This window comes from Diceros bicornis, chromosome 2 (assembly GCF_020826845.1).
Source record: "Diceros bicornis minor isolate mBicDic1 chromosome 2, mDicBic1.mat.cur, whole genome shotgun sequence".
Classification (NCBI taxonomy): Eukaryota; Metazoa; Chordata; class Mammalia; order Perissodactyla; family Rhinocerotidae; genus Diceros; species Diceros bicornis.
In genome coordinates, this window is record NC_080741.1 from 88,437,574 (window position 1) to 88,456,748 (window position 19,175).

At 54.8% G+C, this 19,175-nt stretch overlaps 1 protein-coding gene across 6 annotated transcripts in view; it reads right to left on the reverse strand.

The window, feature by feature from the left end:
• The window catches only part of SLC6A6 (solute carrier family 6 member 6), a 78,409-nt gene extending 63,327 nt beyond the window's left edge, over nucleotides 1-15,082 (reverse strand). For 3 of the 6 annotated variants that reach the window (XM_058566116.1, XM_058566089.1, XM_058566107.1), the window contains exons 1-2: nucleotides 14,802-15,082; nucleotides 3,116-3,156 (exon numbers count right to left, since the gene is read on the reverse strand). The gene's annotated coding sequence lies outside the window, so the exon portion shown is untranslated. Of the gene's footprint in view, nucleotides 1-3,115; nucleotides 3,157-3,993; nucleotides 4,149-14,801 lie in introns of all 6 variants that reach the window. The other 3 variants (XM_058566098.1, XM_058566123.1, XM_058566125.1) reach the window with 2 other exon arrangements.
• Nucleotides 15,083-19,175: the final 4,093 nt, after the last annotated feature.

A 19,175-nucleotide genomic window follows, 5' to 3' on the forward strand; every position in this document is an offset into this window, starting at 1 on the left:
TTGCCTGTCAAATCAATATGTTGTACACCTTAAACTTCCACAATGTTGCCTGTCAAATATATCTCAATTTTTAAAAATGTATTACTCTTATAATCAGGATAAAGAAACACTAGATACCATTTCTCACTGCTGTGACTCTCATAGGTTGTGAGTGCCGAGGTTGAGGCTCTTGCTGAACAGGTCACAGGAGTTGACATCCTCGGAGGTGCAGTGCTGTGTGTGTGGGGGGGCCCATGGGAATGCTCATGACAAGCCCAGAGAGACTCCTCTCTTCCTAAAATTACCCCAGACGCCTGGGAGGATGGATCTGATTTTCAGCTGAGGAGGGTGTGGGGGGCTCTAGGGGATCCTGCCCGAGGCGAGACGAGAAATTGTGCTGGGGTGCTGGGTACTGATGTTGTTAGGCCTGTCGAGTGCTTTCAAAACTCCACTGTGATGACAAAGTAACTGTTACCCCTGATGCCACACTCGCTGTCTTTCCAATCCCCCTGGTGCTGTAGTTGTCCATTTTACAGGTGGGGAAGGTGAGGCTCAGAGAGATTCTCTCAAGGTCACACCTCTGGCACGGGTGGAGCCAGAACTTGAACCCAGGGCTGTGTGACTCTCCAGCTCCGTGAACTTGCCACTACATGGGTTGTCCCCAGTCAGGAATAATTTTTCTGGCTGGCTCATTAATAACTCAGGGTCTGCTGAACAACCGACAAACATCCACACGTCTGTCCTCTCTTCGCAGCAGCACACATCCCCGGGAGGGGCTGGTGAGTGACTATCAGCTGTGAACCTGAAGGCCTCAGCGAGGAGGGTGGTGCACCTCGAAGTGCTCAGACTTCAGAGGTGAAAATGTCTATTCTCTAAAGACACCTCCCTCCAAATCCCACTGCCTGCCCCTTGACAGGGGACCAGGGAGCCCCTTCAGAAAGAGCCCAAGAGGGCTGCTTGCAGGAGGCAGCAGACAGGCCCGAGAGTAAACCGGCCTCTCATCCTTGGCCGTCTCTCCTGTACAATGGGCTCCCATCCGAGTGTGGACGGATCAGCAAACCTCGGAAGAGAGGAGCAGTGGCCAGCATCTATCTGTTTATTGCCTATAAAGCCAGTCAGTGTGGGGGCCGGGGCCCCTTGCACGAGATCCTCTGTATCTGGAAGCAGAACTCACATTCCAACTTCACAGCAGCAGGCACCTGGCTTCCCAGCTGCCCTGGGCTACTCATTAACCAGACGAGGCCTCAGGAAGGGGCTGGACCCAGTAGTCTGCTCTCGGCCTGGGGGAGGGGGAGGAGAGGGCAGTGTTGGATGGTGTGGGTACCAGGGTCAGATCTACTGGGGTTCAAATCCTTCCTGGCTATGTGACCTTGGAGGGAGTCATGCACCTCTCTGAGCCTCAGTTTTCCCCATCTGTACAATGGAGATAATATCAGTGCCCACTTCACAGGGCTCCTGTGAGGACTACATGAGTCTGTAAAGTGCTCAGCAGAGAACAGCACCCACCTTTGTTGTAGGACAAAATGCACTACTATACATTAAACCTCTTGGCAGCATATTGAACATGCTGTTACAGAGTCAATAAATGTCATCAATAATTCCTATTGACATTTATGATGATTGTGACGATGACTCTGGAGGCTGACATGGAGAGAGGCACCTCCATGCCCACTCAGCAGCTGGTCTGGGAAATCCTGATGCACCAGGGACCCGCCCACCTGATTTCCTGCATCTGATGTCACAGCATGAAGAACAAGTCTCCATGAGGTCGATGACCTGTGGCTGCTTGTGACCGAGCACCCCGAGTGGGGTGGAGGGGCTTGATGACAAGGATGAAATGGGGTCCACCACTGGCAGCAGCAGGCCAAGGGTCCTCAGGGCTTTTCTCCTGGTCCTAGCTTCCTATGTCACCCCAGATCAACCAAACTCCAACCCTGGACCAACGGGAGCTCGGCCTGGGGCACTACCTTCCCTCCGGGGAGACACTTCTACCAAGGAAGCCAGGACCTTCAAATTCCAGAACAGGATCTATTAATGAGTCATGAAATCAACTAAGAGGGTCAGGGCTATCGTTTTTATAAAAGAGAACAGAACAGAACCCCGCAGATGGTGAGGATGCAAGTATCATTTTGTGAAACTTGACTTTCAGTTTCACGTGTGTGCACGTGTGAGCACATGCGTCACCCTGCTTCACGTACACGTCTTACTGAAGGTCATGACTGACAGACTCTGGGAGCCCCTCTGGTAGGGACTGTTTAAATAAGGTAAAGAAGAATTTGCAGAAAAGTGACGGAGTCAGGTTCCTGCCCCATTAAACCCCTTTAAAAAACACTATTGTGATCCTGAAGTGGGGGCAAAAAAGCTTCTGTAAATATGAAAGCATCAGCAAAACGGCATTAAGGTCTGCAGGTTAGATGAGGGAGCAGCGTGGACAATCGTGTGTGCTTATACAAGAGAGTGAAGGGCCTTCCTCTTATCAAACACACGCTGAAGGATCAGGGGTGAAGGGGCATCGTGCCTGCAATTTACTCCCCAATGATTCAGCAAAAAAAAAGAAGAATATTAATGTGACTATTTTTATAGCATTCATAGAGAGAAAGAGATGAAGCAAATGTGCCAAATGTTAACAGTGGGAAAATCTAAGTGAAATGTATACAGGAGTTCACTGGAAGATTCTGGCAACTTTTCTGAAGGTTTTTGATTTTTTCAAAATAAAAAGTTTAATAAAGAGACAATTAGGAGAGCAGCCCCGATTCCTGGAGCATCGCATCAGCAGCACCGGGAGCCCAGCAGCTCACCTTGCCACATGCGTCTGCACCCTCAGAATCAGCTCAGTGAGACCCCCATCACCGCTCGGTGGCAGAGCCAGGATGAGGTCCAGGCCAGGACTCCAAAATCAGTGCTCAGCCCATTTGCAGGGCTGCCTCCCTCCCTGTCACAGGCAAGCACAGGTGGCCAACCTGGGCTACGGACCCACCACAGAGAGGTGACGTGTGGACAAGGTTCTGGGGTCTTGGGAGTTCTGTCTCATTCTCCTAGAGGCTGGAGGAGACATCGAGATGCTAAGTGCCCCACCTTGGGTCGCTGCAGCACGTCCTTGAGACACCCAAGCCCTGGGAGGTCAAATGCCACTTACGTTTTGGAGGCTCCTCAGAAAGGGCTGTTGATCCCGGCTTACTGCAACGAGAGGAAGCAAGGAAGGGACAAGAGAAGGTCTGGTCAGCCTGTGACTGCACATAGGGCTTGGAGTTTCCCTCTACATGCGGTCACTCAACTCACATGTGCTGGGAGTGGGGACGTGGACGGGAAAACCGGGGTGCACACACTCACATGCTCACACACACAGACACGCACACTTACACACTCTCCCACACACCCCCTCCTGGGTGCAGTGTCCCTGAAACTGTCAGCGGCAAGAACCCCTGGCAACCTGTGCTGGGAGGGGCGGCTGCCCAGCCTGTGGTGCAGGGAAGCTCTTCCTGTGGCTAAGAAGCCCAGCCCCGAAACACAAGTCCTGCGAGCCCCCACCAGCCCGGTCATGCACCTAGATCCGCGACTGACTGCTCCCTGTGAGCTCAGGGACAGGGACATGCCAAGGCTAGAGACAGGGGTTGTGGGAGGCCCAGATTCTTGGAGAACATGTATCAACCGGTTAGAGGCTCTGAGAGTTATCGTGCCAAGGAAATCTGTTGAACTTGGCTGAGCCAATGGTCTCCAAGTGAGAGTAACCCCAGAAGCCTTTTTTTTTTTTTAAATAGAACACCTCCTGGAACTCAGTTTGGGAAATAAGGCAAGGGGGGCAGATCACCTCGGTCTCTCACTCCACCCGCGGAGCTGTGCTGGAAGGCCCCCCGTTTCCTGGAATATAAAAATGCAGAAAACCAGGAGACGGCTCCTTATCAACCAAGATCCTACATTTCTGTGACCAGGTCAACGGATTCACAGAGAAGGGACAGGTGTGATGGTGGGCGGACAGAGCGAGGCCTCCAGGCCTGGGCACTTTCTTCACTGTACCTGTAGCCCTGCCACTTGGAACTTCTTCCTCAGACTCAGCAACACAGGCCCCGCCACGTGCAGAGCTCCCCGTCCCTCAAGGCAGACAAGCTCATTGCTGCGTTGGGGCCCCCACGCTCAACAGGCTCACACTGGCGCCCACTGTGTCCGAGGCACTGCGGGGTAGGAACAGTCAGTCAACAAGTGATTGAGCACCTACTGTGTGCCAGGCCCCAGGTTCTAGGCACTGGGAACACAGGAGAGAACAAGGCAGCCAAGATCCCTGCTCTCATGGAGCCTGGAACCCCATGGTAAAGGCCAACATGCAACAAAGATGCCATGGAGGCTTCACTTCACAGGGGGCTCTTAGAAGGCTGGGGGGGGGCGCTCTGTGAAGGCTGGGGTGGATTAGTAATGTCTGCTCTGGGTGTGGGGGTGGAAGTGGCAATGTGTAACTTGCTATCCTGGACTGCACGAGGGAAGAGAGGCAAAGAGAGAGGTTTAATGCACCATTACAAGCACAATGTTAAGGGAACCAGAGGAGAAGAGTATAATTCTACCTTAGCAGTCACATGAGGCCAGCCCAGCTCAAAGAGGACAAGAATGGCACTAGGTCCCCATGGGTTAGCCTGCTGGCACCCATGCCCCTTCTTCTGAGGACAGCCTGCATCTATTCTACGTGGATACCCACGCTCGCCTGCTCGCTTGGCTCAAGGACAGGCACATGACCAAGCTTGGACAATGGGAGTGATAACAGAGACTTATGCTAAAAATATGGGAAAAAAGATGCCTCTTTTTAGGCTGAGATGGCTATGCTAAGAGGGGGTACACCCTATGCAGCTGGGGCACCCCAAGGAGAATGGAGCCAAAAGAGGAGGGACTTGGAGCCCAGAAATGAAGAGAAAGAAACTGAGTCCCGATGACATCTCTCAGCACCTGGATCCAGCCATGCCTGAAGTATGACCCTGGTGCTTTTCAGTTAAAGGAGTCAGTAAATGTTCTTTTTTTTAAAAGGCAGTTTGAACTGATTTCTGCCACTTGCAACCCTAAGAATCCAAACCTATGCCCTGTCTCGAATGTGCTGTGTAATTTTACGCATGCCCCTTATCTCTCTGACACTCAGGTCATCAGAAGAGTGGGGCGCGGATTCAATATGCAGGGATTCAATATCTGAGGTTCCCCTGCAGCCCTGATACTCTAGCTACCAGGAGCCTCTTGCAAAGATTAGAACTGACCCTCCCTGGCCCCTGGGCATTTGGCCAGAGATGGAGAAATCCACCCTCCTCAAAATTAAGCCGGAGGGCTTGTTAACAGAGTGCCGGGCCCCACCCTGGGGCTGAGTGGGCAGGTCTGAAGCATCTGCATTCTAACAAGCTCCCAGGCGAGGACCACACTGCACATCCAGTGACCACAGTTTGAGGACTCAGACTCAATCTGTTCTACTCTTCCGAGTTGCCTGGGGCAGGCATACATGCAAAAATAAAGGCCCAGGCAGGCAAGAGACCACAGCCCCTCAGTGCTCAAAGGAGACCCTCAATTAAGGAAAGTACCCACGTGGTTGCAAGGATGAGCCAGTCTTTACACAACTGCTGCACCAGGTCCCAGCTTACGCCGGTCCCACTGCTGACCCTCCCAGCCAGCCCTCCACACTGGGATTCATCTAAATAATGGGGAGACTGTAAGAGTGACTCGGTGCCTCCTTGGGCTCCAGCAGGCCCCACGCTGGTCTTCCAGGAGCTGTGAGCATCCCCCAACGACTCCCCACAGCAGGCAGCACGCCAGCACCCAATCCCGCCGTGGGCCCGGTCCTGCCACACTGCCTCGGGCCACGCTGCTGTCAGCACGGCCTGGCTGGCCCTGGGCTCTCTCTGATTTACATCTGACTTGACCGCCTTGAAAAGCCTCCTGTGGCTTTTGGACCAGGGACACTGTTCAGTAGAAAACGGTTTCCCCACCAACATCCTTTCCAAGGTGGCGCTGGCCCAGAGGGCTGGCCTGGCTCAGCCGCTTCCCAGCTGTGTGACCTGGGGCATGTACTCTGCTGTCTCTGTGGCCTCAGCTTTACACTTGCAAAACAGGAATAATGGTATCTTTGGTGATTAGAGAGATGATGCTTACAAGGCACAGGGCCTGGCTTACACAGTGTAGCGGGTGCCCAAGAGCTGTGATTTGCCTCCTTTACTCAATTTGTGGTCCGCAGACCAGCAGCACTGGCATGGTCTGGGAGCTGGTTAGAAATGCAGAATCTCAGGCCCCACCCTAGCCCTGCATGGAAAGGAGCAATTTATCAAGATCGCAGGTGTGGTCTACAGCTTCCGAGTCTGAGGAGCCCTGGCCTGGGTTTTTACTCTTCTTGTTCCTGCGGCATCCCAACACAGAGCCAGAGGTGCCGACACGCCCGGGCCTGGGGGAGCGGCAAGGAGGGGTCAGAGGTGAGGAGATGTTGCGGGAGGGAAGAAAAATACCTGTGTCTCTGTCTCCCAGCTAATGACAAGGCCCTGCACAGCTCAGGAGAGGGGATAGGACGCAGGCCAGGCTGAGTGTGTCCTGCAGTGAGACTCAGCGAGCAGGTACTAATCACCCGACTTAATTCGCAAGCTCAGCGCAGGTAACACAAGAAACTGAAAACACTGCAGGTCTCCGATTTGGGGCTCTCAGCACAGTCCTTGCCTCTCTGAAGAAGGCTGAATCTTCTGTGTTCAAGGAGGTAAATGACCCCCTCTGCCGGGAGCGTGCCGCCCAGAACCCACAGTGGAGGCTACCGAGGGGCTGCCACGGAGGCAGAATGCACAGAGCAGGAACACTTCCCCTGCCCAGACTCTCCGGCAACACGGTCCCAGGCCTCCAGGGCTGGCCAGACCTAACTGAGGATGTGGCCGGCTGGGACAGTGGGACATTCAGAGTAACCAGCCAACCCGATGCAGATGCAAAAAAACATCCCACGTTGAAAAACACTGACTCAAATTTATAAAACTCTGTGTGGACAACACAAAACACACGTGTGGCCCAGAGCTGCCCCTCAGAGGTCACCGCACAGTGACTGGTACCGATCTTTCACGCCTGGGACACGATCCTTTTAAAACAAGCCCACGCCTTCCACTGGTGAGAAGCGGAGATGGAAATAGATGCTGCTCAGTCCTGGGGGACAGCGGCTGGCAGGTTTGGCGGGGGGTGTCTTGTTTTTTTTTTAAGGTCTGTTCTGATCTATATTCTTCTACTGATGGTGGAAGAAAACTCCACCTTGTTCCACAAGGAAATGTGTTTTACTAAAAGCATATTGCTGCAGCTCTGCTCAGAACATCTCCGGAACTCCAGTCCCCAGATTGGGATCCCTCCTTTCAGAGCAAGGGCTAAGATATCTTGAAAACCAACAGGACCACAGTCGCATCCTCGAAGGGGGCCCACGGGAGCAGCACCCCACGCTGTGACGACATATGCCTCCAGAGAACAGGGAGGGTCTTTCCCCCTTTTATTTGGCAGGTACTTCCCCCAAACACAAAGTTTCCTTACAGGTTAGGACTGAAGACCAGAAAGGGAAAAGGACTCGCCTAGATCACATAGCAAGTGGCCAAGGGCATCCAAATCCCGGTGCCCTGCTGATAACCTCTGCAATTATTTTGTGGTCAGCTCCATGATTGAGTCTGTCTTGTGCACCTGCCACATACCCAGGGCCTAGAACAAATAAACATTTGTTGGATGGATGGTGATAGCTGACTGGAATTTCCAAGCCTGGACCCACTCAGACGTTCAAACTACAGGCTCTCATTTCAGGGTAGAGGGAATCAGACATGCTCATGTGGCTGAGCGTCCACTGTGCGCCAGGCCCCATGCTGGACGCAGGAGCATCTGTCCCTCCCCCGACGTGCCGTCAGTCAGGTGGACGGATAAAGCCAAGACCGCAGAGAACTGAGCTCCGCCCTGCAGGGGTTCAGAGCAAGGCAAGATTATGTCCACTTTGACTCATATAATCTTTTTTGAGTGCTTACTATGTGCCAGGCACCGTTAAGGGGCTCAAGGAAAGCTTCACGAAGCACACAACTTCAGGCTGGCTCTTGAGAGGGAACAGAAGGGAGCGGGAGGCAGGGCCTGGCGGGCTGAGGCATGGGCAGGGCCGAGAACTCGAGGCCCAGTCTAGGGGTGGAAACCAGCCAGATCACAAGGAGAGGAGAGAAGAGGTAGCAAACAAGGGTAAACACTGACCAGGAGCCAGATTATGAAGGGCGTTGAATGCCAGCCTAAGGAGTTTGGACTTGATTTCACAAAGCACTAGGGAGCCACTGAAGGCTTCTGAGCAGAAGATTGAAATGCTGAGAGCCGGCCCGCAGATGGTACAGAGAGGTGCCCAGGAGGCACGGAGGCTGGTGAGGAGGCTGTTGTCTTGGGCTGTGGTGACGTCAACCTGGAGAGGAGATAGCAGGTGCTATCTGGAGATAGGATCAATGCCCTTGAAATCATGGCCTGAGTCCTCCGTCAGGGCTAAGCAGCCGTCATCTCCAGGTGCCGACTGGCTCTGGGGCAAGAGAGGAGAGCCCTCAGGACCGCCCCCTTCCGGGCCCTTCACCCACTAAGCATGACTCTGCTGAACTCCATCAGCCAACCACACCCCTGCACCCCCCACCAGGCAACGGGCACCCTGGCTCAGGTTACGGACTTTCTGCCGGAAAGGGGATGGCGGAACATGGCAGCTGGTCACTTAGGACTTTCACTGTGTCCAAAGAGCCGCGGAGGGGCAGGACTCTCAGAACGTCCACACTCTGTCTACACTCCACCCGAGAGACCCGCAGAGACGTGGTCTCCAGGCCTCCGCTTAAGGGGGAGGCTGAAGCGCAGAGGGGCCGTGGGGCCCCACGGGGAGCAGAACCAGAACTCAGCTCCCCGGCCCTCCGGCCTGGCCTGCTCCAGCACCACCAGCCCGCTCGCCACTGCCTCGACGCTACTCCACACAGCGGCCAGAGCTGCCCACCAGGAGCCAGGCTCCGTGCTCCTCCCCAAGCAGGTGGTCCTGCTTTCCAGGAACCCCCAACCCAGATTCTGCAGGTGTCTCCGGAGCAGCTGAGCCCTAAGGAATCTTTTACGGCCCTGCCCTCTCACCCGCTTTCCCATTAGCTGTGATAAAATCAGGATCCGAGAGAATGTGATCGCCCAAGTTTGAGGGAGGTAAAAACACTGTCCTTAAATTCACCTGTTTTACATAATCTCTGAACGGCAGATGGGGCTGGAGAAGAACCACAGGTTTGTAAACAACAGCCCTCTTGACGGCTTATCTTCCTGTTTTGATCCATGCCCCACTCAGACCTCAGTCTCCTCATCCATAAAGTGGGTGGGCAGGGAGGGCTAAGTCCATGATCCCAAAGTCCCCACACTCCCCAGCCATGGACCACTCTCCCTCAGACCTTCCACGGTGTTCCTGGGCTGTTTGCCTGAACCTTGTCATAAACTACCTGCCATTGTTCACTAACCTCTTCCTCATACAGATCCTCTCCCCTCCCCTGAGGCTGTGCACTCCTTGAGCACAGGGGCTGTGTTCTTTACTTATCCCTGCCCTCCTGGCCTTGGCACCATGCCTGACACCCAGGACGTGCTCGATAGACCTTTGCAGTGCCACCAGTGGAACCAGGACGGGCTCTGGTTCCAATTCTCCTTCCCATTCCCAGCTGTGTGAGCTGGGGCAAGTCTCTTCTGAGACTGGATGAACCCATCTAGAAGATGGAGGGCAGAGCCCCCACGTCAGGCACAGAGCGTAAATGCAGGGAGGGAGCTAAGGCTTGATGCGTGCTCAGTCAGCAGCAGCTCTTTCCCATCTCAGAACGGGAATGGTCTCGGGCTGCTCCTCTGCCCAACTTCAGGGCAAGTTCAAAGTCACTGGGTGGGAGTGGTCGCTGAGCTGGCCGGCACTCAGGGTGATTGTCAAGACCGGCTGGGCTAGCTCAGGGACTCCCCCGTGCAGACTAGCTGCTCAGAACGGCCTGGCAGATCTGTCTGTTCCGACAAGCCGTGGTTCCACAATGGTCTGTTGTTTGAAGAGTGAGCGGCAGAACCAAGAACAATATGATGCCATTTTCGTGAACACCAAAACAAAACTACAGCACGCTTGCTGAACAGACCCTAAACAACCCCTGGATCAAAGAGGACATCAAAACTGAAATGAAAACTATCTAGAAAGTAATAAAGAACAGTGTACGTCCATGGAGACATCTGAAGGATACAGTTATAGCTGTATGCAGAGGAAAGTGTATAATCTTAAAGGGCTTTATTATCATAGGAAGAGAGATAAATGGTAGACAGAGTCAGTCAGATGGACAGACTGAAGATTAGATTTTAGTTGTTCAAAAATTATCTTTAAGGATCACTTTTAGTTTAAACAATTTTGTATCGCTTGAGGTGTATTATTTTTTAATTAAAAGGGACTCCTTTGGCAGCATCTCATAAAACTAACTTACATCTACCCCACAACCCAGCAGTTCCACTCCTAGAGAAATGAAAATATATGCCCACAAAAAGACTTGTACACGAATGCTCATAGCAGCTTTATTCATAATTGCCCCAAACTGGAAACAACCCAAATGTCCACACACTGGAACACTACTGAGCAATAAAAGAAAGGGTCCACTCCACAGCATGGACGGATCTCAAAAACATCAGGCAGAAAGAAGCCAGACAAAAGAGTACATGCCATACAAGTCCATTTATAGGACGTTCTAGGCTTGGCAGAACTAACTGATGGGGACAGAAATCAGAAACTGGTTGCTCTGGGAGGGGAGAGGCACAAGACCACCTTCTGGGAGAACTGGAAACATTCTATATCTTGATCTGGGTGGTGGTTACACTGGTATATAAATTTGTCAAAACTCATCAAAGTATAACTGAAACTTTGCATTTCACAGCATGTAAATGATATCTCAATTTAAAAATATTTTTTAAAAAATCACATGAGAAAACAAAAAAATACAGATCCCCAGGCTCCATCCCCTGGGGATTCTGATTCAGCACACCCAGGCCAAGCCTGGGAATCTGAATTTGTAAGAAGTAACTCAGATAATTCTGATGCCTGGCCCCTGCCCTCTGCATCCTACTCCCCTTTTATTGTTTTGGGTGATTTGATGGTTGTATGTTGGTTTGTATGAGAGAGAGTTGGTTAATTCACAGAGCTTCAGAAACAGAACAGAAATGTTCATTCTCTCTGCCCTCTCCCCCCGCCCTAGCCCCTGCCCCTCAGCTCAGGTTTCCAAGGGAAGCCTCTGACCAGGCGAGGTGGGAAGGGAAACTCTGATGCCCTGTCCAGGACTGACGTAACTCACCCTGAAGACGCCAGGCCTGCGTGCTCCCCGGGAGGTCAAAGCCAACAAGTTAATGGCCTGTGTACCTGTGAAAAAGCGTGGCCAGGCCTCCACCCCGTGTTTACACGCACAGCTCAGGGCAAGATTCCCTGGCATGGAAAACGCTCTGTGCCCTGACCAGCAGTGGTCCAGCCACCCCTGGTCTCCTGAATCCCAGGCTAGTTCTTCACTCACCATCAGGGGTCTCCCGGGCTCCCGGGTTTCACTGGCTGCTCCACTGCTGTCCCCAAACCCAGTCTGATGCTATTTTTATCCCTGCTGCCCACAGAATAAAGCCCAAGCCCATTTCCCCAGCACTCAAGGCCCTCTACCACCTGGCCCCGTCCTCTCTCCAGCTGGAACCCTGGGCGGCATGTTCTACAAACGCGCTTGGCTATCTCACGCCACTGTGCCTTTCTACCTGCTGTGCCCCTGCCTGAAAGCCAGCCCATCCCAGCCCTCCACTCACAGAAGATGCCAACTCCCACATCACTTCCTCTAAGAAGCTGACGTGCCTCCTGCTCACGACCCTGCCGTCAACGCACACTCAGTCTCTGAGTCTTCACAGCACCCCACGGACTGGTCAGAGCAGCTGCCACGCTGTCCTAGCTCCCTCCGGGCTGGGAGCTCCTTGAAAGCCAGTATTCTACTCGGAATTCAGTGCCCCGCCAGCACTGACCTTAGCAAGGTTTATTAGCCAACTAAATGAGGCACATGAGAAAAGAGCTCTCCTTCACACTCCGGGCATTTCCACACGCGCAGCTTCTCCCCAGAACCAGTGTAAGCTCAAACACACACTCTGCCCAAGATGAGCTGGCCAGTGTGCAGGAGCAAGATGCAGCCCCGAAGAATCTGGTTCTCTTATGACCTTCTGCAGAAGTGGCATCAGCCCACACCTGCCGGCTGACCCTGGGGTTCCAAGGCCAGCCCGAATTCACCCCGGCCCCTCCAGCTGCAGCTGAGCTGCGTTTCAGGCACTCCTCGTCACTTACGCTTCAGCTCTTTCCTGCATACAGGAACGTGTTCAATGACTCACAAGTGTCTTATCATTTCCGGACCTTTGGAAAGACTTTCAGAGAAGTGTACAGCTCCCAAATCCTTTGACAGGTTGACAGCCAGACTAGTTGGTTAGAAAACACCATCCCAGAGCCCGGACCGCCTCCTCGGGGGCTGACACTGGCAAAGGAAGAGGGCAGGGCTCCCTGAGAAGGCACAGAGAGGGGAGAACAGACAACCAGGGACAGAATCGAGTTGCAAATGGGCCTCCGCACTCACCCTCCAGCCCTGACGACCAGGCACCTTTGTCCCTTGTCTTCCCCAGGTCCTGGTCCAATTTCGGCTCCCCAGGACATCAGTGACTAAGGCTCCACGGGGCCAAAACTCACAGCTGGCCAATGTAAGGCCTCTGAAGCCCAATCCTGCGGCTGTCCAATCCAGGCAAAGTCCTCTGGGTGGCTCTCAGTTTGCACATCTGTTAAATGGGCACTACCCACTAGGGCCTCCGACTCTCAGAGCAGATGTGACACAATCACTGCAGGATGAGACGAGAGGGATGGGGCAGGGGAGGGCGACGGTGGCTGCACCTCAGGTCAGTACGTGCAAGGGTATCCTTGAGGACAAAGCTCAAGAGCGTGCCTTGGCCTCCACCACACACTGCAGTGACCTGGGACCTCGTGACACCCTCTAATCGGCAGCTCTGAAGCCGAGCCCGGCTTTACAGCTTACCACAGGCTTACTCAGCCTCATCTCCCTCAATCCCCTCAAGGACGCAGTGGAGCTGGCACTGGCATCCTTGCTGCCCAGACAGCCAAGTGGAGGTTCAGAGAGGCTAAGGAAATCACCCAAGCTTGCCTGTCAACCAAGACAGAGATATAGCACTTGAACTCAGCTCCCTAGGAACAAGCTCCTGCTTCTCAGTCCCTGCTCACCCCATAACCAGTCTACTCCACCCATTTTACTGATGAGGAAACTGAGGCCAAAAAAGGTTGCCGGAGGTCAACTGGGGACAAGCCAGGCCAAAGACCTCTAGCCATTCTGTCAATCCCACCCTAAGGTGGGTTCTTGGTTAGTGCCCTGGGGCTCCCTCTAATCCCCCCAACACCATGCTGATGAAATTCCTGCCCCCACTGCACCCCACACCTCCTCAGGCCCACCCCGCACTCCCGTCAGAGAGAGCAGGCGGTTGCTAAGCACTCTCCCGCACTCTCTCATAAAAATAAACTCCTTCTGGCTGGGAGACTCTGGATGAGATCCCCTCCCTTCCAGCCAAGAAAAAGTTAAAAAGAAATTTTAAAAAGATCTCCTCCATGACATTTATTTGAACGTCAACAGTGCCAAAGCCTGGGCCAATTTGCCGAAGTCCAAATAGAGGCACGTGCCACTGAGCCTCAGCCCGAAGACCCTCCATTCAAGTGCCGGGCAGCTGCTGAGCTGATTTACTTCTCCAGGCGGGAAACGGGGGCCCAGGCTGCCTCCCCTGCCTTTGGGGCTGGTCCTGGGGGAGGCCGGGATCTGGCAGGGGCCAGGCAGTGATCAAAATAGCTGGTGGCCTGCCCAGCACACACCTCCCTGTGAGCATACACGGGCCCACAGGTCCCCCTCCAGGCCAGGCTGAAGCTGGGGGCTGTCAGAGGAGGTCCCTGAGATTCTCCCCGGCTTCCCTGGCGCGAGGGGGATGAGAAGCTCTTGCCCAAAAGAGGAATTCCCAGAAGAAAGGGGAAAAGTCTAGAGGAGGATGTGTCCTGCCGTCCCTGCGTGCTGCCCACTTGGCCCCCAGCTGTCCCTCTGGGCCTCTGTCCTGCCACTCAAGATGACTGGACCTTGGCACTGCCACCTGCACGCCGCACACGGGCAGCACTCTTGGAGCCATGCTGCCCTATCACTGCTCCCCACTTGGTGCCTGCCCTGGAGAACGAGCTCTGGCTGTTCGGCCCTTTAAGCATCAGGGACACTCCCTCAGGTACAGCCGACGACACACAAGGGCACGCAACCAGGGACCCCGGGACACAGCCACACTCGGGGACACACGTGCATAGCCAGGTATTCGGAGACAGAGTGACACACACACAGGTGCACATAGACACACACCGAGACACACAAGCACACACCCGAAGACACAGCAACACAGCCACACTCTGGTATCGCAGACACACACCACAAGACACCACGCACAGCCCAGGACACAGAGAAGAGCAGGAAGACGCTGGGACACACAAGTGCATGCTGCTGGGGACATGGAGAAACAGCCACCCTCAGAAACACACACACACAGACACCCAGAAAGACTGAGACACCGCCACGGACAGACACACACACACACACCTGCCGCCTGCTCGGGAAGCCCAAGCCCTTTCCCCCGGGGAAACAATAACAGCCTGGCCAGCGGGACTAGCAGGCGACCCTCCGGCCCTCCCTCGGTGGCGAGAGGGGCGCCGGAATGGGGGCCACTCGGCTGGCTGGAGCGCGGGGACGGGCAGGGGGCTCCGCGCGCCCGGCTCCCTCTCCCTCAGGTACCTGGGGTGGCCGTGGCGCTGCGCTCGGCTGCGCTCGGTCCCAGTCGCCGCCGACTGCCCGCCCGCTGGGTCTCCGGCCCGCGGGGTCGGCGCGCCGCGCTCCTTCTCGGCGCGGTTCGGGCTCTGGGCTCGCGGTCCTCGGGGCTCGGCGCCGGCCAGCGAGCGGTTCTGCGGCCGGGGCCCGGAGCTCGGCGCTGGCGGCGGCGCGGAGGAAGCGGTAATCTATAAGCGGCTTCTTCCTGACCTCGCGTGTCTCTTGTCTGAGTAGGCAGCTCTCAGCATCACCCATCCTGCTAGGTGGAAAAATACCAGCTTGGCCGGGCCGGGGGCGGGGCCGGGGCGGGGCCCGGGAGCCCGGCCCCGCCCCACACGCGGACACACACACACACACACACACACACACACACACACCACGCACGCGCGCACGGGCTCGCACACACAAAGAGCCCAGGCTCGCCGAGCGCGCGCATACACCCTAGGCCGCGGGCGAACGCTCGGCCCGGTGCTTCCCCCATGAGAGCACTCTCTTCGAGGAAACCTTTCCCCTCCAGACCCTGGTGCCAAGTGGTACAGCCGGTCCTCAGCCCCCGCCTGCCTTCGGGATGAAAAGCAAGAGAGCCCCGACCCGGACTCGCTCCCTCCCCAACACCAGCCTCCAAACCCCACCAGTCACCCATCCACCTGGCGCATGGGAGGGGTCTGTGGCTCCTTGAGTGGCCAGGTCCGAACCACCCCATTGGTCCTCGTCTGCGACCATCCAGGTTCTCTGGGCCTCAGTCTGCTTCTCCGAAAAATAGGCACAGCAACCCCACCCTCGCTGCCTCCTGAGGGTGACTTGAGACTGTGATGTGAAGTGGGTAAAGAGCTCCCCCATGCTTGGGTGTGCCCCAGCTGGGTGACCTTGGGCGAGTTACTCAGGCTCTCTTGCCTCAGTTTCCTCATCTGCAAAATGGAAGTAAAAATAATAGGACGTATCTCCTCTGGCTGCCCGGAAGATCCAAGGTTAACGGTGTAAAGAGCTTAGAACAAAACCCGGCACTTAGGAAGTGCCAAGCGAGCGTCAGCTACTGTGACTATTTTTAAATGAAAATGGGGAATGTGCCATTATTCTCGCCCTTATTTGCATCAGCGAGTCCCAGGGACCATTTTCCATGTCCATGCCCTGGCTGGGCATGAGGGGGAAGTGCTGTGGGACTTCCAGCAAGGCCTTTCCCCTCTCTGAGCCTGAGTCTTCTCCTCTCTTTCTCTCATTCCCTCTCTGCACCTGGGAGCCTGTGTAGGGATCACGTAGATCCCTCCACCTTGTAGATGGAGAATAAAAGAAGAAATACAAACAGGCCCCGCCTAGAGCCATCCCGTGTGTCAGACCCAACCCAGCCTGGCTCCACTGCCTGGAAGAGGTCCACAACACCCGCTTACTGAGCAGCCCAGAGTGCAGCTGAAGAGCAGGGTTCCGAGATGACACTTCATCTCTCCCTGGTTTCCTCGTGGAGGACCCCTCTGTCTGGCTCCATCGTGACCTTCTAACGGGCTACCCTCTCCCTAGCTCCAGCCAAGTAAGACACTGGCTGCTCCTGGCATATGCCTTCCCTTGCCTTCCTCTGGCGCCTTCCCTGCCCTTCTCTGCTGGCCCCAGGTGCCCCTTCCTCCAGGAAGCACCCAGGGACCAGCAGTACCTCCAGCGTGCCAGCCGCCCCAGGTGGCATCCATGTCTGTGCACCTCAGCTCTCTCCTTTGAGTTCAGGGTAACTGCGCCCCTTTTATAGGCGAGGAAACCAAAGCTGGAGAGGAAAGGTGACTGAGTCCCCACATCTCGACACTTCTCATGTGATTGAGTTCCCGCCGTGAGCTGAAGGAGCTGGTGGCAAGCACAAATTCCCCAGGCTCCCTTGAGTGTGTCACCGCACACAGCACAAGGTGGTGGGTCACAGTGTGGGGCAGGGACTCTGGAGGTGAGGTCTGAACCCCCACGAGGAGGCTTTCACTAAGCCAGGGGTTGAAGGGAAGGGAAGGGAAGCACGTTCCTGGCAGAGGAAGCTGCCTGCGGAGCCTGCTGGCAAGAGTAGGGGGGGTCCTAAGCAAAGGGGATCCGGGCCCAGCTGAGGGTCGCAGAGAGCGAGCGGGGGCAGTGGAGGCCCCGTGAGGAGCAGGGAGAGTCCCATCCGGGCTGCAGCCTGGAGAGCCCACTGGATGGTCTGAGCTTCAGGCAGGCCAGTATAGCGCAGATGTGTCGGCACGAGACACACAGACGAGGCTCATCCAACCATCCGTCTTCTTCCTCTAGACCATCACCTCCGCGAAGGACGGGACCTTGTCCTTTGTCCCTCTTCGAGTCCTGGGGTCCGTCACAGGGCCTGGCACACAGTAGGTACTCAATAAATGTTTGCTGCATTTATTTTATTTAACAAACCCTCATATAGCACTTAGCGGCATGCCAGGCACAGTTCGATGCATTTGTGTATGTTAATGCATTGAATCCTCACAGGAACCTTATGAGGTTGGTACTGTTAACCTCCCCCATTCACAGAAAGGAAAACTGAGCCACAGAGAAATGAAATAACTTGTCCAAGGTTGCTCAGCTGGCGAGCAGTAGAGCGGAATTCAAACCCAGGCCATCTCGTTCCAGAGACCACAATCTTGACTGAAGGGCTTCAGGGCCCCTAGCAGTTGCCAGACAAAAACCCAGCCCCGGAAGGCAGGAGAGGGAGAGAGAAGGAAGAAGAAAGGAGAAGAGGAGCCAGGAAGTGCTCCAGCCTCAGCCTCAAGGAGAGGTGGCGTAAGAGGAGGAGAAGGGCTGGGGCTGGGGGCCCGGGGGAGTGCAGGGTGGGGTGGAGAAAGGAGAAAGCTCTGCACGGAGGCCAGAGACTCCCAATTTGCATTCCCCTCTCTGCTGCTTCCCCGCAGTGTGACTTGGGCCCGCATGCCGCTCTCTGGGCCTCAGTTCCCTCATCCATTATATGGGACAGTAAGTCCTGCCTCATTGAGCCATCGTGAGGAGAGGTCTCAAACTGGGGGGGCCCACGCTGAATCTAGCTCCCAGATGTGCTCCTTTTGCCTCCACTGGGCTTTAAAATATTTTGAGTTAATTACCATGAATAAAAACTTGGAAGATTTCACATTTTAGAAACCTAAATATCTGTTTTCTCTGGAAAAAACGGCAAGATCAGCCACCTCGGGCCCATTATCTACCTGTCTACTATCGCTTGAAGCTGATGGCATCAGCCAGCCCCTCACATGGGGGCCTGGGCTCCCCAGGCTGCCACGGTCCCTACCTGGCTAGTTCTCTCATTCGTGCCACCTACCTGGGCCCTGCAGGAGGCCAAGTTTCAGACCCCCGGTGGACTTTGTGCACTGTCCTGGCCCTCTTGCCAGGGGAGGGGAGCTGGAAGCTCGGGGGAGAGACTGTGAGCACCAAGGAATCTAAAGCACGGGCAACGAGGGGGACTTGCAAGGAAACCCAGGCAGAGGTTTTCTTCAGAAACCACATACTAGCCTAAAATTCCTTTGGGACCAATTCTTGCCGTTTCAAGAATGAAAATCGATTGCTGGGGAGAGCTCACAGAGGGCGTGTGAGGAGAGATGGCCACGTTTCAGGCTTCAGTCTGCAGCCCTTAACTTAAAGGCAGCGAATGCGATTCTTTTGAAAAGGCCACTTGATGATGCTTTTTTCAGCAGCTGGCAATAACAATAAAATCGATCCAGGATTTGAAACAAAACCCTTCGTCCCTTGCCAGAGAATAGTTCGTTTCCTCTATCAGGCGACAAACGAGAGTTGTTGAAGCGCTTGCTGGCGGTCCAGCTGTGCTGGGCCATCTGGACTGCGCAAGGAAGCCCCTCGGCACCAGCCCTGCTGAGGATCGTCTGGCCAGCCTCGTATGCCTCTCAGAATGTTATTCCTGAAGAGATGAAGGGACAGTGACAAGGCTGCCAAGTGGTCCCCGTGCTGGTCACTTTCTTCGGGGCACACCCAATGTGTCCACCTCTTTGGATGTGTACAGACGGATCGCTGTGCCACCGAGGCTTTATCAGAGCATCTGAGCCTTCAGGAATCTGCTTTCCGCCTACCCACCATCCTCTTGCCTGCCTGCAAATCCCAGCTTCATCTCTCATGGGCTGTGTGACCTAGAGTGAATCATGTGACCACTCTGTGCCTCAGTTTCCTAATTCGTAAAGCCAGACTAATCATAACCCCTATGTGCCAAGTTGTTGTGAGGATTAAGTGGAGATGATTCATACAAAGCACTGAGCCTGGTGCCTGGCACACGGTCTCATATTTGGTTAACCAGAACACTCACCAACCCTCCTGCATGCCTGCCCTGGGCTTTCCTACCTCCTGGCCTTCGCCCATGCTGTTCCCTCCCCCAAAGCACTTTGC